We start from the raw sequence: 14,495 nt of genomic DNA, 5'->3' as shown, positions 1-14,495 counted from the left end.
CAAAGTGCCATTAATGTGGCGCCCTTACTACGCATACAAGGACAGGCAGCGTGACGTCAAAGCACGCGTGTCAGACTCTCCAGTCGAGTCCCTGCCCACTTGGCCGCACGCATCCACCTACGCAGTGTCTTCCTCATGATGGAGCAACGCCACACCTCATTTTTTTTTAAATATATATTTCTTTATATGTTAACACTGGGCATGGCTTCTTTTTCCCGCAACGGGTGTCGCAGGTTTGTGCTATTGAATGACGGTAAAGAAGAAAGATAGTGACGAAGGAGAAGATGAACAATAGTGTAGTAGTAGTAGTAGTAGTGGTAGTAGCAGTGGTAGTAGTAGTAGTAGTAGTAGTAGTAGTAGTAGTAGTAGTTGTTGTTGTTGTTGTTGTTGTTGTTGTTGTTGTTGTTGTTGTTGTCTTTTGCATCATTGTAAAGCACAAAATAAAAAGGAAAGGTTTACAGACAGGCTGGATTCATTGATAGATTGTAGTGCCAATCACGGATTCACTGCGACTGCGCAGACGCAGGAGAGTCGGTGTCAGTTCTGCGCAAGCCAACTGGCGTCCGACGCGTATGTGCGCATCGCAACGCGTGAGCCTTTGGACAAACTCGCAATGTCTTTTTCGGCTCTACTAACTCTTTGAGCACGAGCGCGAGACACTTTGTGTGTTCGCATATTGATCAGGCGCCGCTTATCTTGCGTCATCTATACGTGTGTACGCAATATTAATCATTTTCTTCTCAATTCAACATGCTTTAATTACGCTTCATGTATACCTGTTTTGCTAGCGTTCTGCCATTTCCTTCTCTCTTGCTTTTTGTACTTTTCTTCCTTTGTTTCTGATGTTTTGTGTAACCTACGGTTTTCGGAAAGCAGGCTTCGCAGTGGTCAAACGTCCCGCATAGGATTCACTGCTTCAAACCAACAACGCTCACGTCCCGCACACCACTTGCATTATTCCCACCAGCGCGGATAAACCGTCTTGGTTCTCTGTCTCCTCTCAGGCTGACTTGACCGTCACGCGATGCCCATCACTGTGTTCCTGGTATATATTCTTTTCTCGATTGTTGCCACTGCTGCTATTCATGTCAGCTAATCCGAGCACGACTCCGCTCGTCGAGTTATCGGGAAAGCGCGCGAGCGTTGCCGTTTCGTGAGGAGCTCCTGTCTAGATATTTCGCCGTGAATGCCCCGCTATGTTCGCCTCTGCGATCGCCACGGACTGCTGTCTTCTTCTTACACTTTATTTCCCCCCCTCCCCCCCTTTTTTTTCTCTCTCTCGCCGCGCCCCGCACACTGCGAGCGGCGAGCAGTTCCCGCGGCTTCACCCGGGCCGCCGACAGCTCCCTTTCCGTGTTTCGGTCGCTTCCTAGTGCGGCGGCGTGTCCGCGGAAGAAGCGGCAAGGCGGCCCGTAGCGGGAAGCAGAAACAAGCAGCAGCAGCCGCAGCCCCGATGCTCGACGGAGCGTGCGTCGGCGCCGGCCAATCTCTCTCGCGCGCGCGCTCTTCTCGTGCGCCTCGCGACGCAGGGGCTGCGGCGTGCGCTGGCGTCGTCGTCGTCGTCGTTCGTCCGTCGTCGACATGCACGCGAACGTGTTTTTGGATTTCGCGGAAAACCAGAAGGCCGGAACGGTGGCAAGCCGGTCGCTCGGTTCCTCGCTCGCACCGCGATGCAGCAAGCGGCGGCTACGAAGACGGCGACGACGTGAATCTAGCTGCTCTTTGGAAGAAAATTGTTTTACTTACTGTTCCTCAGTCTTTCCTTTTTTTTCTTTCTACGCAGGTGCTCCTCTACATCAGTGTGTAGATCTTCACCCCTTTTCTTTTTCTCACGTGTTTGTAGGTGCACGTATTTTCATATCTGTGTGTAATTCTTGGTCCGTCTTTTTTTTTTTTCTTCCTTTCTTGATCCTGTTGACACGCGAACGCGAAGGTGCCATCGTGTTACCCCTGTCTCTGCCTTATTTCTGTTCCTTCTTCTTTGCCTGCTTTGCAACTGCAGACGGATGTGAAGACGTCGCAGATGTCGCTTAGTTCTTTTTCTGAGCGCGCAAGAAGGAAATAAACAGAACTCGGCCCTTTTAGCCTGCAAAGATAAAAAAAGATAAAGAAAAAAAGGAAGGGTTGAGGGGATGGAAGCTTTGCACTTGACAGGCACGGCTGCTGAGAAAAGAATGGGCTATATGAAGACCATCTTGATGTCTGCAGGTTCCCAGTGGACTTTTCCTTTTGAATGCCGCAAGGGACGGCAGAGCGTTCGAACTAGATGACGGCTTTTCTTTCTTGTGGCACTTGGTATCTCGGTTCAAGCGTAACCTCACAGAAATATGTGCCAGGGGAATTACACACTTTTGAATGTGTTTTCTCAATGACAGCATGCAGCTCAGCGCTTGCGAAGTCAGTTCTTCATTTTGCAATGCCGGCTAAACCGCAGTTGTCTGCTCAGTGGTGTTATGATCGACCTGTCAGGTGTGAGAAGCATTCAAACGGGCTTCCCCACGTCAAAATAATTGTCCTCTTCTCCGAATCAACGCCACCTCGTTCTCCACGAGTTGACACAAAATGAGAGAAGCAGAAACCGAACGTCAAGACGACATCATGCTTTTATCCAAGCTGGCACAAAAGGATAGAAGAAGAAACCAAAGGTCAAGACTATGTCACGCTTGTCCCCGAGCTGACACGAAGGATAGGCAAAAGGGAAAGACAGGCTCCGCTTTTACCCGAGCTGACACAGAAGGATAGAAGAAGAAACCATAGGTCAAGACGATGTCACGCTTTTCCCCGAGCTGACACCAAGGATGGGTAAAAGGGAAAGACAGGCTCCGCTTTTACCCGAGCTGACACAGAAGGATAGAAGAAGAAACCATAGGTCAAGACGATGTCACGCTTTTCCCCGAGCTGACACCAAGGATGGGTAAAAGGGAAAGACAGGCTCCGCTTTTACCCGAGCTGACACAGAAGGATAGAAGCAGAAACCATAGATCAAGACGATGTCACGCTTTTCCCCGAGCTGACACCAAGGATGGGTAAAAGGGAATGACAGGCTCCGCTTTTACCCGAGCTGACACAGAAGGATAGAAGCAGAAACCGAACGTCAAGACGACGTCACACATTCACCCGAGCTGACACAGAAGGATAGAAGCAGAAACCATAGATCAAGACGATGTCACGCTTTTCCCCGAGCTGACACCAAGGATGGGTAAAAGGGAAAGACAGGCTCCGCTTTTACCCGAGCTGACGCAGAAGGATAGAAGCAGAAACCGAACGTCAAGACGACGTCACACTTTTACCCGAGCTGACAAAGAAGGATAGAAGAAGAAACCATAGGTCAAGACGATTCACGCTTTTCCCCGAGCTGACACCAAGGATGGATAAAAGGGAAAGACAGGCTCCGCTTTTACCCGAGCTGGCGCAGGAGAATAGAAGCAGAAACCGAACGTCAAGACGACGTCACACATTTACCCGAGCTGACAAAGAAGGATAGAAGAAGAAACCATAGGTCAAGACGATGTCACGCTTTTCTCCGAGCTGACACCAAGGATGGATAAAAGGGAAAGACAGGCTCCGCTTTTACCCGAGCTGACGCAGAAGGATAGAAGCAAAAACCGAACGTCAAGACGACGTCACACTTTTACCCGAGCTGACACAGAAGGATAGAAGAAGAAACCATAGGTCAAGACGATGTCACGCTTTTCCCCGAGCTGACACCAAGGATGGATAAAAGGGAAAGACAGGCTCCGCTTTTACCCGAGCTGACGCAGAAGGATAGAAGCAGAAACCGAACGTCAAGACGACGTCACACTTTTACCCGAGCTGACACAGAAGGATAGAAGAAGAAACCATAGGTCAAGACGATGTCACGCTTTTCCCCGAGCTGACACCAAGGATGGATAAAAGGGAAAGACAGGCTCCGCTTTTACCCGAGCTGACGCAGAAGGATAGAAGCAGAAACCGAACGTCAAGACGACGTCACACTTTTACCCGAGCTGACACAGAAGGATAGAAGAAGAAACCATAGGTCAAGACGATGTCACGCTTTTCCCCGAGCTGACACCAAGGATGGATAAAAGGGAAAGACAGGCTCCGCTTTTACCCGAGCTGACGCAGAAGGATAGAAGCAGAAACCGAACGTCAAGACGACGTCACACTTTTACCCGAGCTGACACAGAAGGATAGAAGAAGAAACCATAGGTCAAGACGACGTCACGCTTTTCCCCGAGCTGTCACCGAGGATGTGCAAAAGGGAAAGACAGGCTCCGGAAGAAGACGGCGATGACAGCAGGACCGCCATAGGTTATTTAAGGCCGTGCTGGCCAACGTGTTAATTAGAACCGCTTGAGACTCAGATGAGAGTCACATCCATGTACCAATGAAGTGAATACAATCTTTTCTACTTTTTTTTTCATCTTCACGATGCCTGGCTTCGTCGTCACTTCCTGATTCTTGCGGTGAAAACCCAGCTCACCCGGTCGAGATCGCATCAGTGGCGAGAAGAACAAAACAGATCAACGATAATTGTCTGGCTTGTGATCACCGTGAATTAAATAAACAGATTACCTTTTGCTTGCAACGCCCTTACCTGTCAGCCACCGCGTGTCAAGCTCGTCGCGTATTTTCCGTGTCATGAAATGGTCTGTGTGCCATGTAATGTATAAGTGTTAGAGAGAGCTTTAGCGTACTGCTACGTTCGACAGTTAACCGTTCCGCTACCTTCCTACACGCGTGGCGCGCTATAACATGCGGAAGTATGGCAGGTGGTGGAAACGATATAGCGCTAGCGTTAACGGTAGAGCAGTGCTAAAGCTCTCTATTATTAACCGGCAAAGCATAGAGGGAGACGTCCCTTCGGTGCAGCGTTCTGTGGTGTTGGCATGTATATATCACAGTGCGCAGTATCTACGCTAATATTATGGCCGAGGTTTACACATATGTATCATCCAGTTTCTCTCTTTAATCCTATGAAAAACACATCGTTGGAATAAATAAATAAATAAATAAATAAATTGTAGAGAAGGATTGGAGCGATATAGTGGGTCGTCCTATCCAGCGCTATTGCTCGTGAATGCCACTTGTGCTGGGAGTCCGTGCGCTGCTCTAACGGTCGGTCCCAAACGCCGATGACTAATAAACGCATTCACGAGATAAATAAATAAATAAATAAATAAATAAATAAATAAATAAATAACAACATGGCGTTGTACTCGCACTCTTTGAGCCCTTTGGACACAAGTGCAGGACGCATCTTAATTTTACATATTGCGCGCGGATTATGAGCTTGCGTTTGCGTCTTTTGTATGGCGCTGTATACGCAGTATCGTATTTTTGAATCTTCCCTTATATACAGTTATATTCTTTGTTTAATTTTTGCCTCTGTTCTCTCTTAGCTAAGATGTTGAAATAGCCTACATACTTTAGGGTCCAGACTTCCTCTATATTTTCCAGCCAATAAACAACAACAACAACAACATAGCTCGTCGTTGTCCCGTTATACACACGCCGCGTTCAAGTCAGCGGGTCACTCTCGTATATCGAGAGCCAGCCGCAGACCAGCCAGCGACCGCAGACTGTCGACCGCCTGCTGAGAGCCTGCGAGCATGCTCTGAAGCGAGGACAGGGGACTCGTTAACGGGAGCTGCGGTGCGCCGCGCCCTTTTCACCGGCCGGCTACCCTGCGGCCAGCTGGATTGCGGGTTCGAACAGAAGACAGCTGTTGGCCCCGTGCCCCTGACGCAGCCGGGATCGCGAACGGGGGCGTCCTTTCAGCCGTGCGACACGGGGCCGCGAGCCTTCAGGTGGGCGGTAAGCGATAAAGCGCGCTTGTGCCTACACGCATACGTATACTGTGTAACGGTGTGAAGTGAGCAGCACGTACTCCCTGCCACCGCAACTGGGCCTGTTACGCATGCTAGTCCGAGTGCCCCCCGGTGCGGAATAGTGCTTACATTTCAAGAATTTCAATGGCCGACACGTGCGTCGAAGTGTCTTTTGATACAGCACTGTTCTTTCTAGCTCCGGGTTATTTCTGTGAAAACCTAAGTTCATCCGCTGGTCCTCGCTCCCTGCACAGTCGTAATGGAAGTGGACGACCCCGCACGTCTGTCGGCGACGGCGGCGTCAGCGGCGGCCGCCTCCAGGAAGCGGATCGGTCAGCAGAGCGACACCGACAGCGAGGACACCCATGTCTACTCTCTCAGCAGTAAGGACACTTCCGATGACGACTTCCAGCTTGTGCAGAGCCGCAGAGCTGACAATGCTGCCCGGTGTGCCCACGAAGATACAAAGACGCGTCCAACACCTTTGGCGAGATCGGACGCTGCCAGAGAACTTCGCCTACTTGCGCGCAAGAAGTCCCAAGATCTCTGGACATCAAGTGGCTTCAATTGCAGACTACGTACACTGGACCCCACGCTACGGCTACAACTGCCATCTAGCCTTTCCCGCGGCGAAGCAACCTTGTTGTGTCGCTTGTGGTTGGGAGTGGCGTTCACGAACGCATACTCCTACCGTATGGGAATGGCCGAGAGCCCGATGTGCGACTCCTGTGGGTGCGAGGAGTCCATCGAGCACGTATTGTGTACCTGCCCTCGCTACGATGTCCAACGCCTCTCTCTCCGGGCAACTTTACACAGACTAGACTCGAGACCGTTCACCGAATCAAGGATACTCGGACCGTGGCCACAACCATCACTGGCTCGAAAAGCGATTCGTGCACTAGTGCGGTACTTGAAGTGCACGGGCTTAAGAGACCGCTTATAGTGTCATTGTGTAAGGTGTCCCTCCCACATGTACTCAGTGCTGACTCTCTCCCTTTCTTCCCCTTTCTATTTCCCTTTCCTCCACCCCCAGTGTAGGTTAGCAAACCGGATGCTGCTCTGGTTGACCTCCCTGCCTTCCCTACCCTTGCTTTCTCTTCTCTCTCGCTTGCGTACGCGTGTTGTTGCCCTTACTGAACCTCTCGAACAAATTCTACCAACTCTATTAGAAGCCTATGTACGTCCTCGCGATGACAGAAAACAGAGCATGGAGCTACACTCTTATACTGACTGCGAAGAGCCTCTTAGACTTACCGCGGGGTGCATCGTCTGGGACTATATGACACATGATACCGCGCGAAGAAGACACATTCAACAAGAAGAGTCCCCGAACTACTAGGGAGCCGACTCGGCCGGGTGGATGGTCTGGGGAATCGTCGTGCGGCTTACAACTCTCTATTTGCTTTTGTCGGGGAGTCGTGGCTCTACACCGGTTGTATATAGACACCGTTCGTTGGAGTACGCCCTCCCCTCCATAAAAATTTTCTTCCACCTTTTATCCACTTCGCACAATTTCATCATCATCATCATTAGCATCAAGAGCAGAAGCATCACCACCACCACCGTAGTACCACCACCACCACCACCACTACCACCATCATCACTATTTCTGTTAATGATATTGTTGCTCTTCAACACAACGTCATGAACTTGTTCACATTTCTAGGAGCATGCCCGAATCGCTGCACATTCAGGCCACGACGAACAAGTCCGTACGAATTATGGTACCCTTCCGACAGTGTGCGTCCCTTGCCTGATATATTGAAGCGCATTCAAACGCGTTGCTTTCTTAACACTGACGTTATTTAAGAGCAGAGCTCATGTATGGTAGCCGAAACGTTATTAAATCTCTTACAATTTTTGGACGGTGGCACACTTCCGCCATGTCTTTTTTTTTCTTTTTTTTTTCTGCAACATGCCTCTCTCTGGTCAGACGTGTTACTGCCTACATTTTAATTTCCCATTTCACCGAGTCCCCGCCACTTTCACCCTAATAACCATGAGCGACAAGTCCCACCACGACGCACGAGCTCCGCGACGTCCTTGTTTTCCACGACGTCACTCAACGCCATTAATGAGCGAGGAGCCGAGTGCGAGAGTACTACAGCGAGAGAGAGAGAGAGAGGATGTGGAAACAACGCACGCGACCGAGCATTGCGAGCAAGTTTCCGCAGGGAAGCGCGTGCGGTCTCCCCGGGGAGCAGCACGCGATGGCGCGCCATCAACGTCGTCGCTGGAGCCGCCTTCGTTCACGCGTTTCTCGCGACGCAGCTGTGACAGCGACAGCCCCTAAGCTGATTAGCGGGAGCCTCCGACGGCGCGTCGAGCCAGCACGCGTCGCCTGCCGGGTAACCTCCGTGCGTGAGTGCGCTCAGCGCCGTGTACCATACACGAAGAGCACGCGTCATATCCCTCCCTTTGGCCGTTCCGCGGAGGCGCGGAGTTAATGCGGTTACGGTTAAGGTTGTGCCTCATCCGAGAGGGAAGCCTCGAAAACCGCAACTTAACGCAGAGCGCCTTCCGTGTGCCGGCCGCCTCCGCCTGAGCTTTATTTGCAGCAGTCGCGTCAAGTCAAGGTTCTTACAAGCGACTGCAGCGCTGTTTTCAAGAACCATCACGAAAGTGCGTCTACCCAGTGTTGTCCTAAAATATAAATCATTGGACAAGAGGACGCTGTAGGACCTTACTGAAAACGCGTATAGCTGTGCAATAGAGGATGTCCTCACGAAACGGCCCTCCCGGCTTTGTTGTGAAGAGCTCCTGCACTTCCTTCGGCGGAGCTCTTGGGAACGTTATCATGCATACGTTGCATTTGAAGCTCCATTAAGCGCAGACGCATGTCGGCTCGGAGGAACGGGTATACGTGTTATTACGACACGAAATGCAGTCGCCCAAACCGAAAACGGAACCTAGGAAATGAGATTTGCAGCTGTGGCAATTGAGGGCGGTGCCGGCGACCACCAGATCTTTTCGTGACGAGATGGTCCGTGCAGCTCATCAACGGTTCGGTCTGGACGAAGTGCGGGTAAGCAAGAAATGAAGTACGCGCGCTCATAATATTCACAATGCAGCGTGTGTGCCGTAAGACGAGTGCCATCCGAAACCCACTGGTGACTTCGTACGTTGCGTCAGTCGTTGTTTACTGCGGGGTGAAGAAAACCTTGGTTCGACTTTGCCAATTGTTTCGTTCGTGATATCGGTTGATTCCATTGGCCTGCCGCTAAAACAAATGGACTTCGCTTATACAAGCTTATGAACCGCTCTGGCTTGCGAACTGCTTTGCGAATACCTATCCCGGGGCGGTATCTTGTAACGATTCCTTTATCTGCCACCGTGGTGGCTCTGTGGCTATGGCACACTGCTGATGAGCACGAGGTCGCGGGATCGATCCTCTGCCGCGGCGGTGACATTTCCGTGGGGGCGAGATGCAAATACGCTCGTGTACTTGGACATAGTGCGTGCACGTTAAAGAAAAACACGCCGTGCGGTTCACAATTAATAAATAATGGAGCTCTCGACTCAAAGCTCCGGTGCTGTCGTGGAACGTTAAGCACCGTGAACCAATCACCATTGGCCATTACGCTTGGCTTTCGTATTAGGCTCACCCGCATGAAGTCGACCTCGTGTCAGGCGCTCGGAATTATATGAAAATAATAGAATTGGAGCAACAGAATCCTTACCCGCGGGATGGCACCAAAACAACGTGAGGACGCTTTCAGAACAAATCAGAAGGGCGCCAGGCTCCCTTTTTATTACCAGATCGCAAACCGCGAAGTTATATTAGTGCACCTAATATTCGAGGAACGGAGCTTCAGCTAAAGCAAAACAAAAACAAAAAAAGGCAAGAAAGAAGGACCAAGAAAAAAGTAAGTAAAGCTGTGTTGATTTACTTCCTCCAGCTTCAGATCAGATGCTATTCAAGCGCGTGACACGCCTTCGCACTCCCTTTTGCTGGTGAAGTGTTTCTTTTTTTCATTATTATTATTATTTGCTTTTATTTTGCGTCACCTCAACAGAACTCGTCGCGCTCCCTAAACACAGAGCGCGTAGGCGGCGGCGCGACGCCGGTGTGTGCAGCGGCAGCGTGACGGTGAGAAACAAAATAGGTAAAAAAACAAAAATAATAAAGAAAGAGGCGGCATGAGCGAAGGAGAGGCTGGCAAGAAAGGGAGCAAAGGGGGGTCGATGTTGTGAATGGCGCGCGCAGTAGCGGCGTGCCGCTTCGCTCATTTATTTATATTTAGGGCCGCGCCCGAAACCGCGGCCGTAATTTGCGGGGCGGGAGGGAAGCGGCGGCGCCGAGGGCTCATCAGCTGCCGCCACGCGGCCCGGTCAAGTCGGCGCGCCGCGCATCAGGCGCTGTGTACGTATACGTGCTGCAGGCGTTACCGTGCCCCAGCAAATGCGTGCAGAGTAGTATAGGGAATGGTATATACAGCGATGCGTGCACGGTTTAGCCGCTCGAAACGCTGTGCTTTTGCCGTTGATCCCCCCCAACCGTTCTCGCTCTCAAAGGGAACGCATGATTAGTATTCCTCCATTGATAGCAGGTTGATCTACCACGAAAGCCCGTAGATCACTCTTTCGTGTGCGGATGTCTGTCCTCGTAACGGGTCATATTAGCTCCTCCTTCTGCCGAGCAAAGTAGAAGCCTGGGGTCTCATTCGAGAGTGTAGCGCATATACTGTACCGTAAAATACACAGTGGCCCTATGTCAGCCCCGATCCGTTCATAATATAGCCTCAGTAGAACGTGAGACAGCGTATGTGACAAACGTGTTCAGACCAAGATATCGTTATGGAGGTACAAGCATGAATTTCGCCTGCTGGTTCCGGCAATGTCATTTTCACATTTAGAAAACGTACATCGCCACGTCCTTCTCTAGACGGTTCAACGCAGAAGTAACGGCAACTTTTAAATCCACGCAACGCTAGCGATCTGGCGCAGTATAATCAGCTTCCACTACTTACGCGAACGATAAAGCCAGAACGACACGTTTAAATATATTTCTGAGCAGACCGCTCCTATAGAGCACTGCACAGAACCACACGACCGAAGGCGCGCGCATCATTTCCCAACCTAGGCCGCGGGAAACAAAAAGAAAGAAGAGCGGAAGGTAAAGGATAAAGAGGAGCGATGGTTGGGAAATGGGGAAGGATGGAGCGATGCCTCATCTTTCTTTCTTTCTTTCTTTCTTTCTTTCTTTCTTTCTTTCTTTCTTTCTTTCTTTCTTTCTTTCTTTCAATATAGTGAACACGCATGCGCGAGACGCAGGGCGTCATGCGTTCGTGCGCGCGCCTGGAACAAATCCATACGTAAGAGAAACGGCACATACGCCGTGCGCGTGCCCTATAGACGCGCACCTGAACGCGTCGCGACGCTTCATGGGGGTCGCGCGCCGGGCCACCGCTTGGCGCAGGACGGGATGACCCCCTTGCGCCAGACGAGCCACGCGCGAAGACCGTAATCGGTTTTCGTGCAGTCAGGCCTTTACGAAGCTCTGCGCATTCGTTTATAAGCTGCTTGATCCTTGCGCGCGTCATTTCTTTTCTTTTCTTTTTCTTTCTTTACTATAGTCTTTCGTTACTCTGCATTGAAGACAGAGAAAAACAACATTAACAAAAAAAAAACTCCGAAGTGGCTAACCGCATGGAACTTGTGCCAGCCGAAGGCGAAATGACAAAATATAAGTACGCTCCTGTATGACTGAAAAAAAGTTCACTGTCGTGCGCGCGCGCCTGCTGTATTGTCTGTCATCACTTACTCTGGCCTATAGCTGACGGCTCAGCCGAGCATATTTCAGATAAATAATGATATATAGCCTGCCCTTAACATTTTACCAGCTGGCCCCGCGGATGCGTATTGTAGCAACTCGCCTATAGCATGACACATTATTACTATGCCATCTTCTTAATTTGTAGCTATATGGACGGCAGCGTGTGTTTTGAAAACGTGGTAAATACGAGCATGAACTTCCGCGTGGATTTCATAAGGGATAAACGTCTTTCAATTCAAAAAAGGAAAAACAGAAAACATGAATAACGTGGCACCATGTGCATAGCGCAAACGAGTTCTCGGTCATCTTTAACATCACTGTCTGTCTCTCTGTATTTCCGCAAACATATTGCCGAAAGGAGTCCCGTTCAGTCTGCTGCTCGTATAGGGCTTTCATTCGCAACACTAACTGCATTTCTCTGAAGTCTCATTACAGCTTGCTTTCTTCGGCACAACAAATACAACGCCGAAGCTATCTGTTTTCAGCGAGTGGTTCTTGAAGAGAAAAAAACCTTACAGTATTTTATTCCTTTTTTTCTTTTTCAATCTATAACTACATGCAGAAAGAGTCATTTCTGTAATGATAATTTCTCCGTGATCTCAGCACGAGCGATGGGGATCGGTGTTTTTGGTAAATCCGGAAACGTGCGTTACAATACCGCGTATCCTAGCGACGACTGTTATGATTGTTGAACACATGAAATTCACTATTGATTGATTGGCTAATTGACTGAATATTTTATTGAATGACTGAATGGTTGATTGATTGAATAAGTGTTTTATTTGATGAGATGGCATTTTTCAAGACAAAATTTTAATTATTGCCAACCAAGCCTTGTAGCCGGGGCGAGCCCCAAAATTTGTGCGATGACTGCCAACTTGATGGATCATTAGCAAAATGTTACTGATTATGCTTTAAGGCATGTCTTCAGGAGGCATTCTGCTATCGAATACAGAAGTCAGCCGCTAGACTTATAACCTTCTGCTAGAAACTGTGTGCCTATATAGCACCAGTTTCGATGAATATACTGTCTCGGAATGTGCCGACGAAATGTTATGTTGTTCCAATTAACAGTTTACTGCACTGCAATTTCTTTTTAACAGAGAGCTTTAGCCGAGTATTTACAGTCCACTCAGCTCAGACCGGCGGTGTGCCCAAACAATTTGCGCACGGCCGCTCAGCGGGAACGCTAGTGCGCATGCGCACAACGCTCATGCTGCCACCCTCGCTCCGCTATATAAAGAGCCGATTGAGCGGTTCGTCCACTTGGATTCTTCGTATCTTTTGCGTTGAGACGTGCTCCCTAAAGGGCTGCAGGAAATAGCGCCATCATTCTCTCTACAATTGCTCTCTCTCTCTCTCTCTCTCAGTGTGTGTGTGTTTGTGTGTGCGCGCGCGTGTGTGCGCGCGCGTGCGTGCGTGCGTGCGTGCGTGTGTGTGTGTGTGTGTGTGTGTGTGTGTGTGTGTGTGTGTGTGTGTGTGTGTGTGTGTGTGTGTGTGTGTGTGTGTGTGTGTGTGTGTGTGTGTGTGTGTGTGTGTGTGTGTGGGAGAGATGAGCTTATCAAAAATGAGAAATCGACGCAGTTATTTGCACTGCCACCACACGTGAAATGCGAGCGGAAGCGGACCGCAAGTGACGCTCAGCCAATGCTTTCTAATTTTCTCTCTGTACACGGCTGGGTACCGATAGCGCACAATAAAGACGTACAACACACGCCTCGCTCCGCATCGGCGACCGTGGACGACACCGTTATGCTACTGTGCCACCGAGCGTATCGTGATGTCGAGCAGCGATAGCATTCAGCTAGAGGCGCCCGATCCTTGTTAGACTCGCGCGCCAGAGCGTGCACAAAAGCGCAGGCGGCGACGCGCTTTCGTTGCTTTCGTAAAGCATACCGCGCGCGTTGCCGTCGAACGGCGCACGCCACGGCGGATCGCACACACGAGGGCGCGCGCGTTCGGGCGTAACGTCGTCGTACGCGTCCAATTTTAACGGGCTTCGCTCCTGCGGCGTCGTTATCTCGCAGGCCAGCTGTCGCAGTGTTGGTGATCGTCCGCACCGCGGTCGCGCGGATCTCGACAGCAGCCGGGCGGGAGTTGACCGAGTACGAAGCGCGGCGGCAAGAATTAACGGCTTCACGCGCTGCCACGTCACACGGTGATGCCGATGCGTCTCGCGTTTCTGCGGCGATTGTGTCAGATTGTGAAATGTAGGAATCGAGATGAAATGATGCGTTTCAACTAGTCGAGCTCGTAACAGTGGCGGAGATCAAGGTTGTGCGACAAATCGCCACTATGATAACTGTTTACCAATATGTCACTGACTTTACTAGGTCACTTTCAATATTAGTTAATAGCTCTATAGCACACGCCTACGTTGGGAAACAAAAGCAAAAGCAATACAGTTGTAAGCATGAAATTTATTTGCAAGGTTATTGGGATTATTGCGCAAGTCACTAGACAGCGGATCCATACATGTAGCTACACCGACGAATGCAAAGCACGTGCCACAGCGTGCAAGACACGTTTCAGACACTTTACAGCTATAGCCTTGATGCACTTCCCTGACTTCGTGCAATGCTATTTTTCCACCTATACGAGCTATAGGAGTTGTCGGTGGCGCGTCCAGGCACGGCCACACGCCATATAGAGGTAACTAGCCGTTCTCTGATGGTTATACTAACGTGTCAGTTGCAACGGTCACTTCTTTTTCCCTGAAACCGGTTTAAGGCTGGAGGAGAGACTAAAGGACAAGCTAGGCTAATCCTGGGTTTTCTTCCAGACTTGTGCAAATAATCTGCAGTATACCGACCGCTCTATCACCCAATTAGTTCCAGCATAGGCTCATAAACTTGAAATCACTTCACACTGTGGACGAACACAGGCTGCAAGCTCATGCATTGCAT

General features: G+C 50.1%; 1 protein-coding gene across 3 annotated transcripts in view; it reads right to left on the bottom strand.

Annotated features, from left to right (window-relative positions):
- The window catches only part of tup (LIM1_Isl and LIM2_Isl domain-containing protein tup), a 166,155-nt gene that overhangs the window by 43,738 nt on the left and 107,922 nt on the right, over nt 1-14,495 (bottom strand). The window lies entirely within an intron of this gene.

Source organism: Dermacentor albipictus, chromosome 1 (assembly GCF_038994185.2).
Source record: "Dermacentor albipictus isolate Rhodes 1998 colony chromosome 1, USDA_Dalb.pri_finalv2, whole genome shotgun sequence".
In the NCBI taxonomy this organism is placed as follows: Eukaryota; Metazoa; Arthropoda; class Arachnida; order Ixodida; family Ixodidae; genus Dermacentor; species Dermacentor albipictus.
This window is presented reverse-complemented; position numbering and strand designations above follow the sequence as displayed.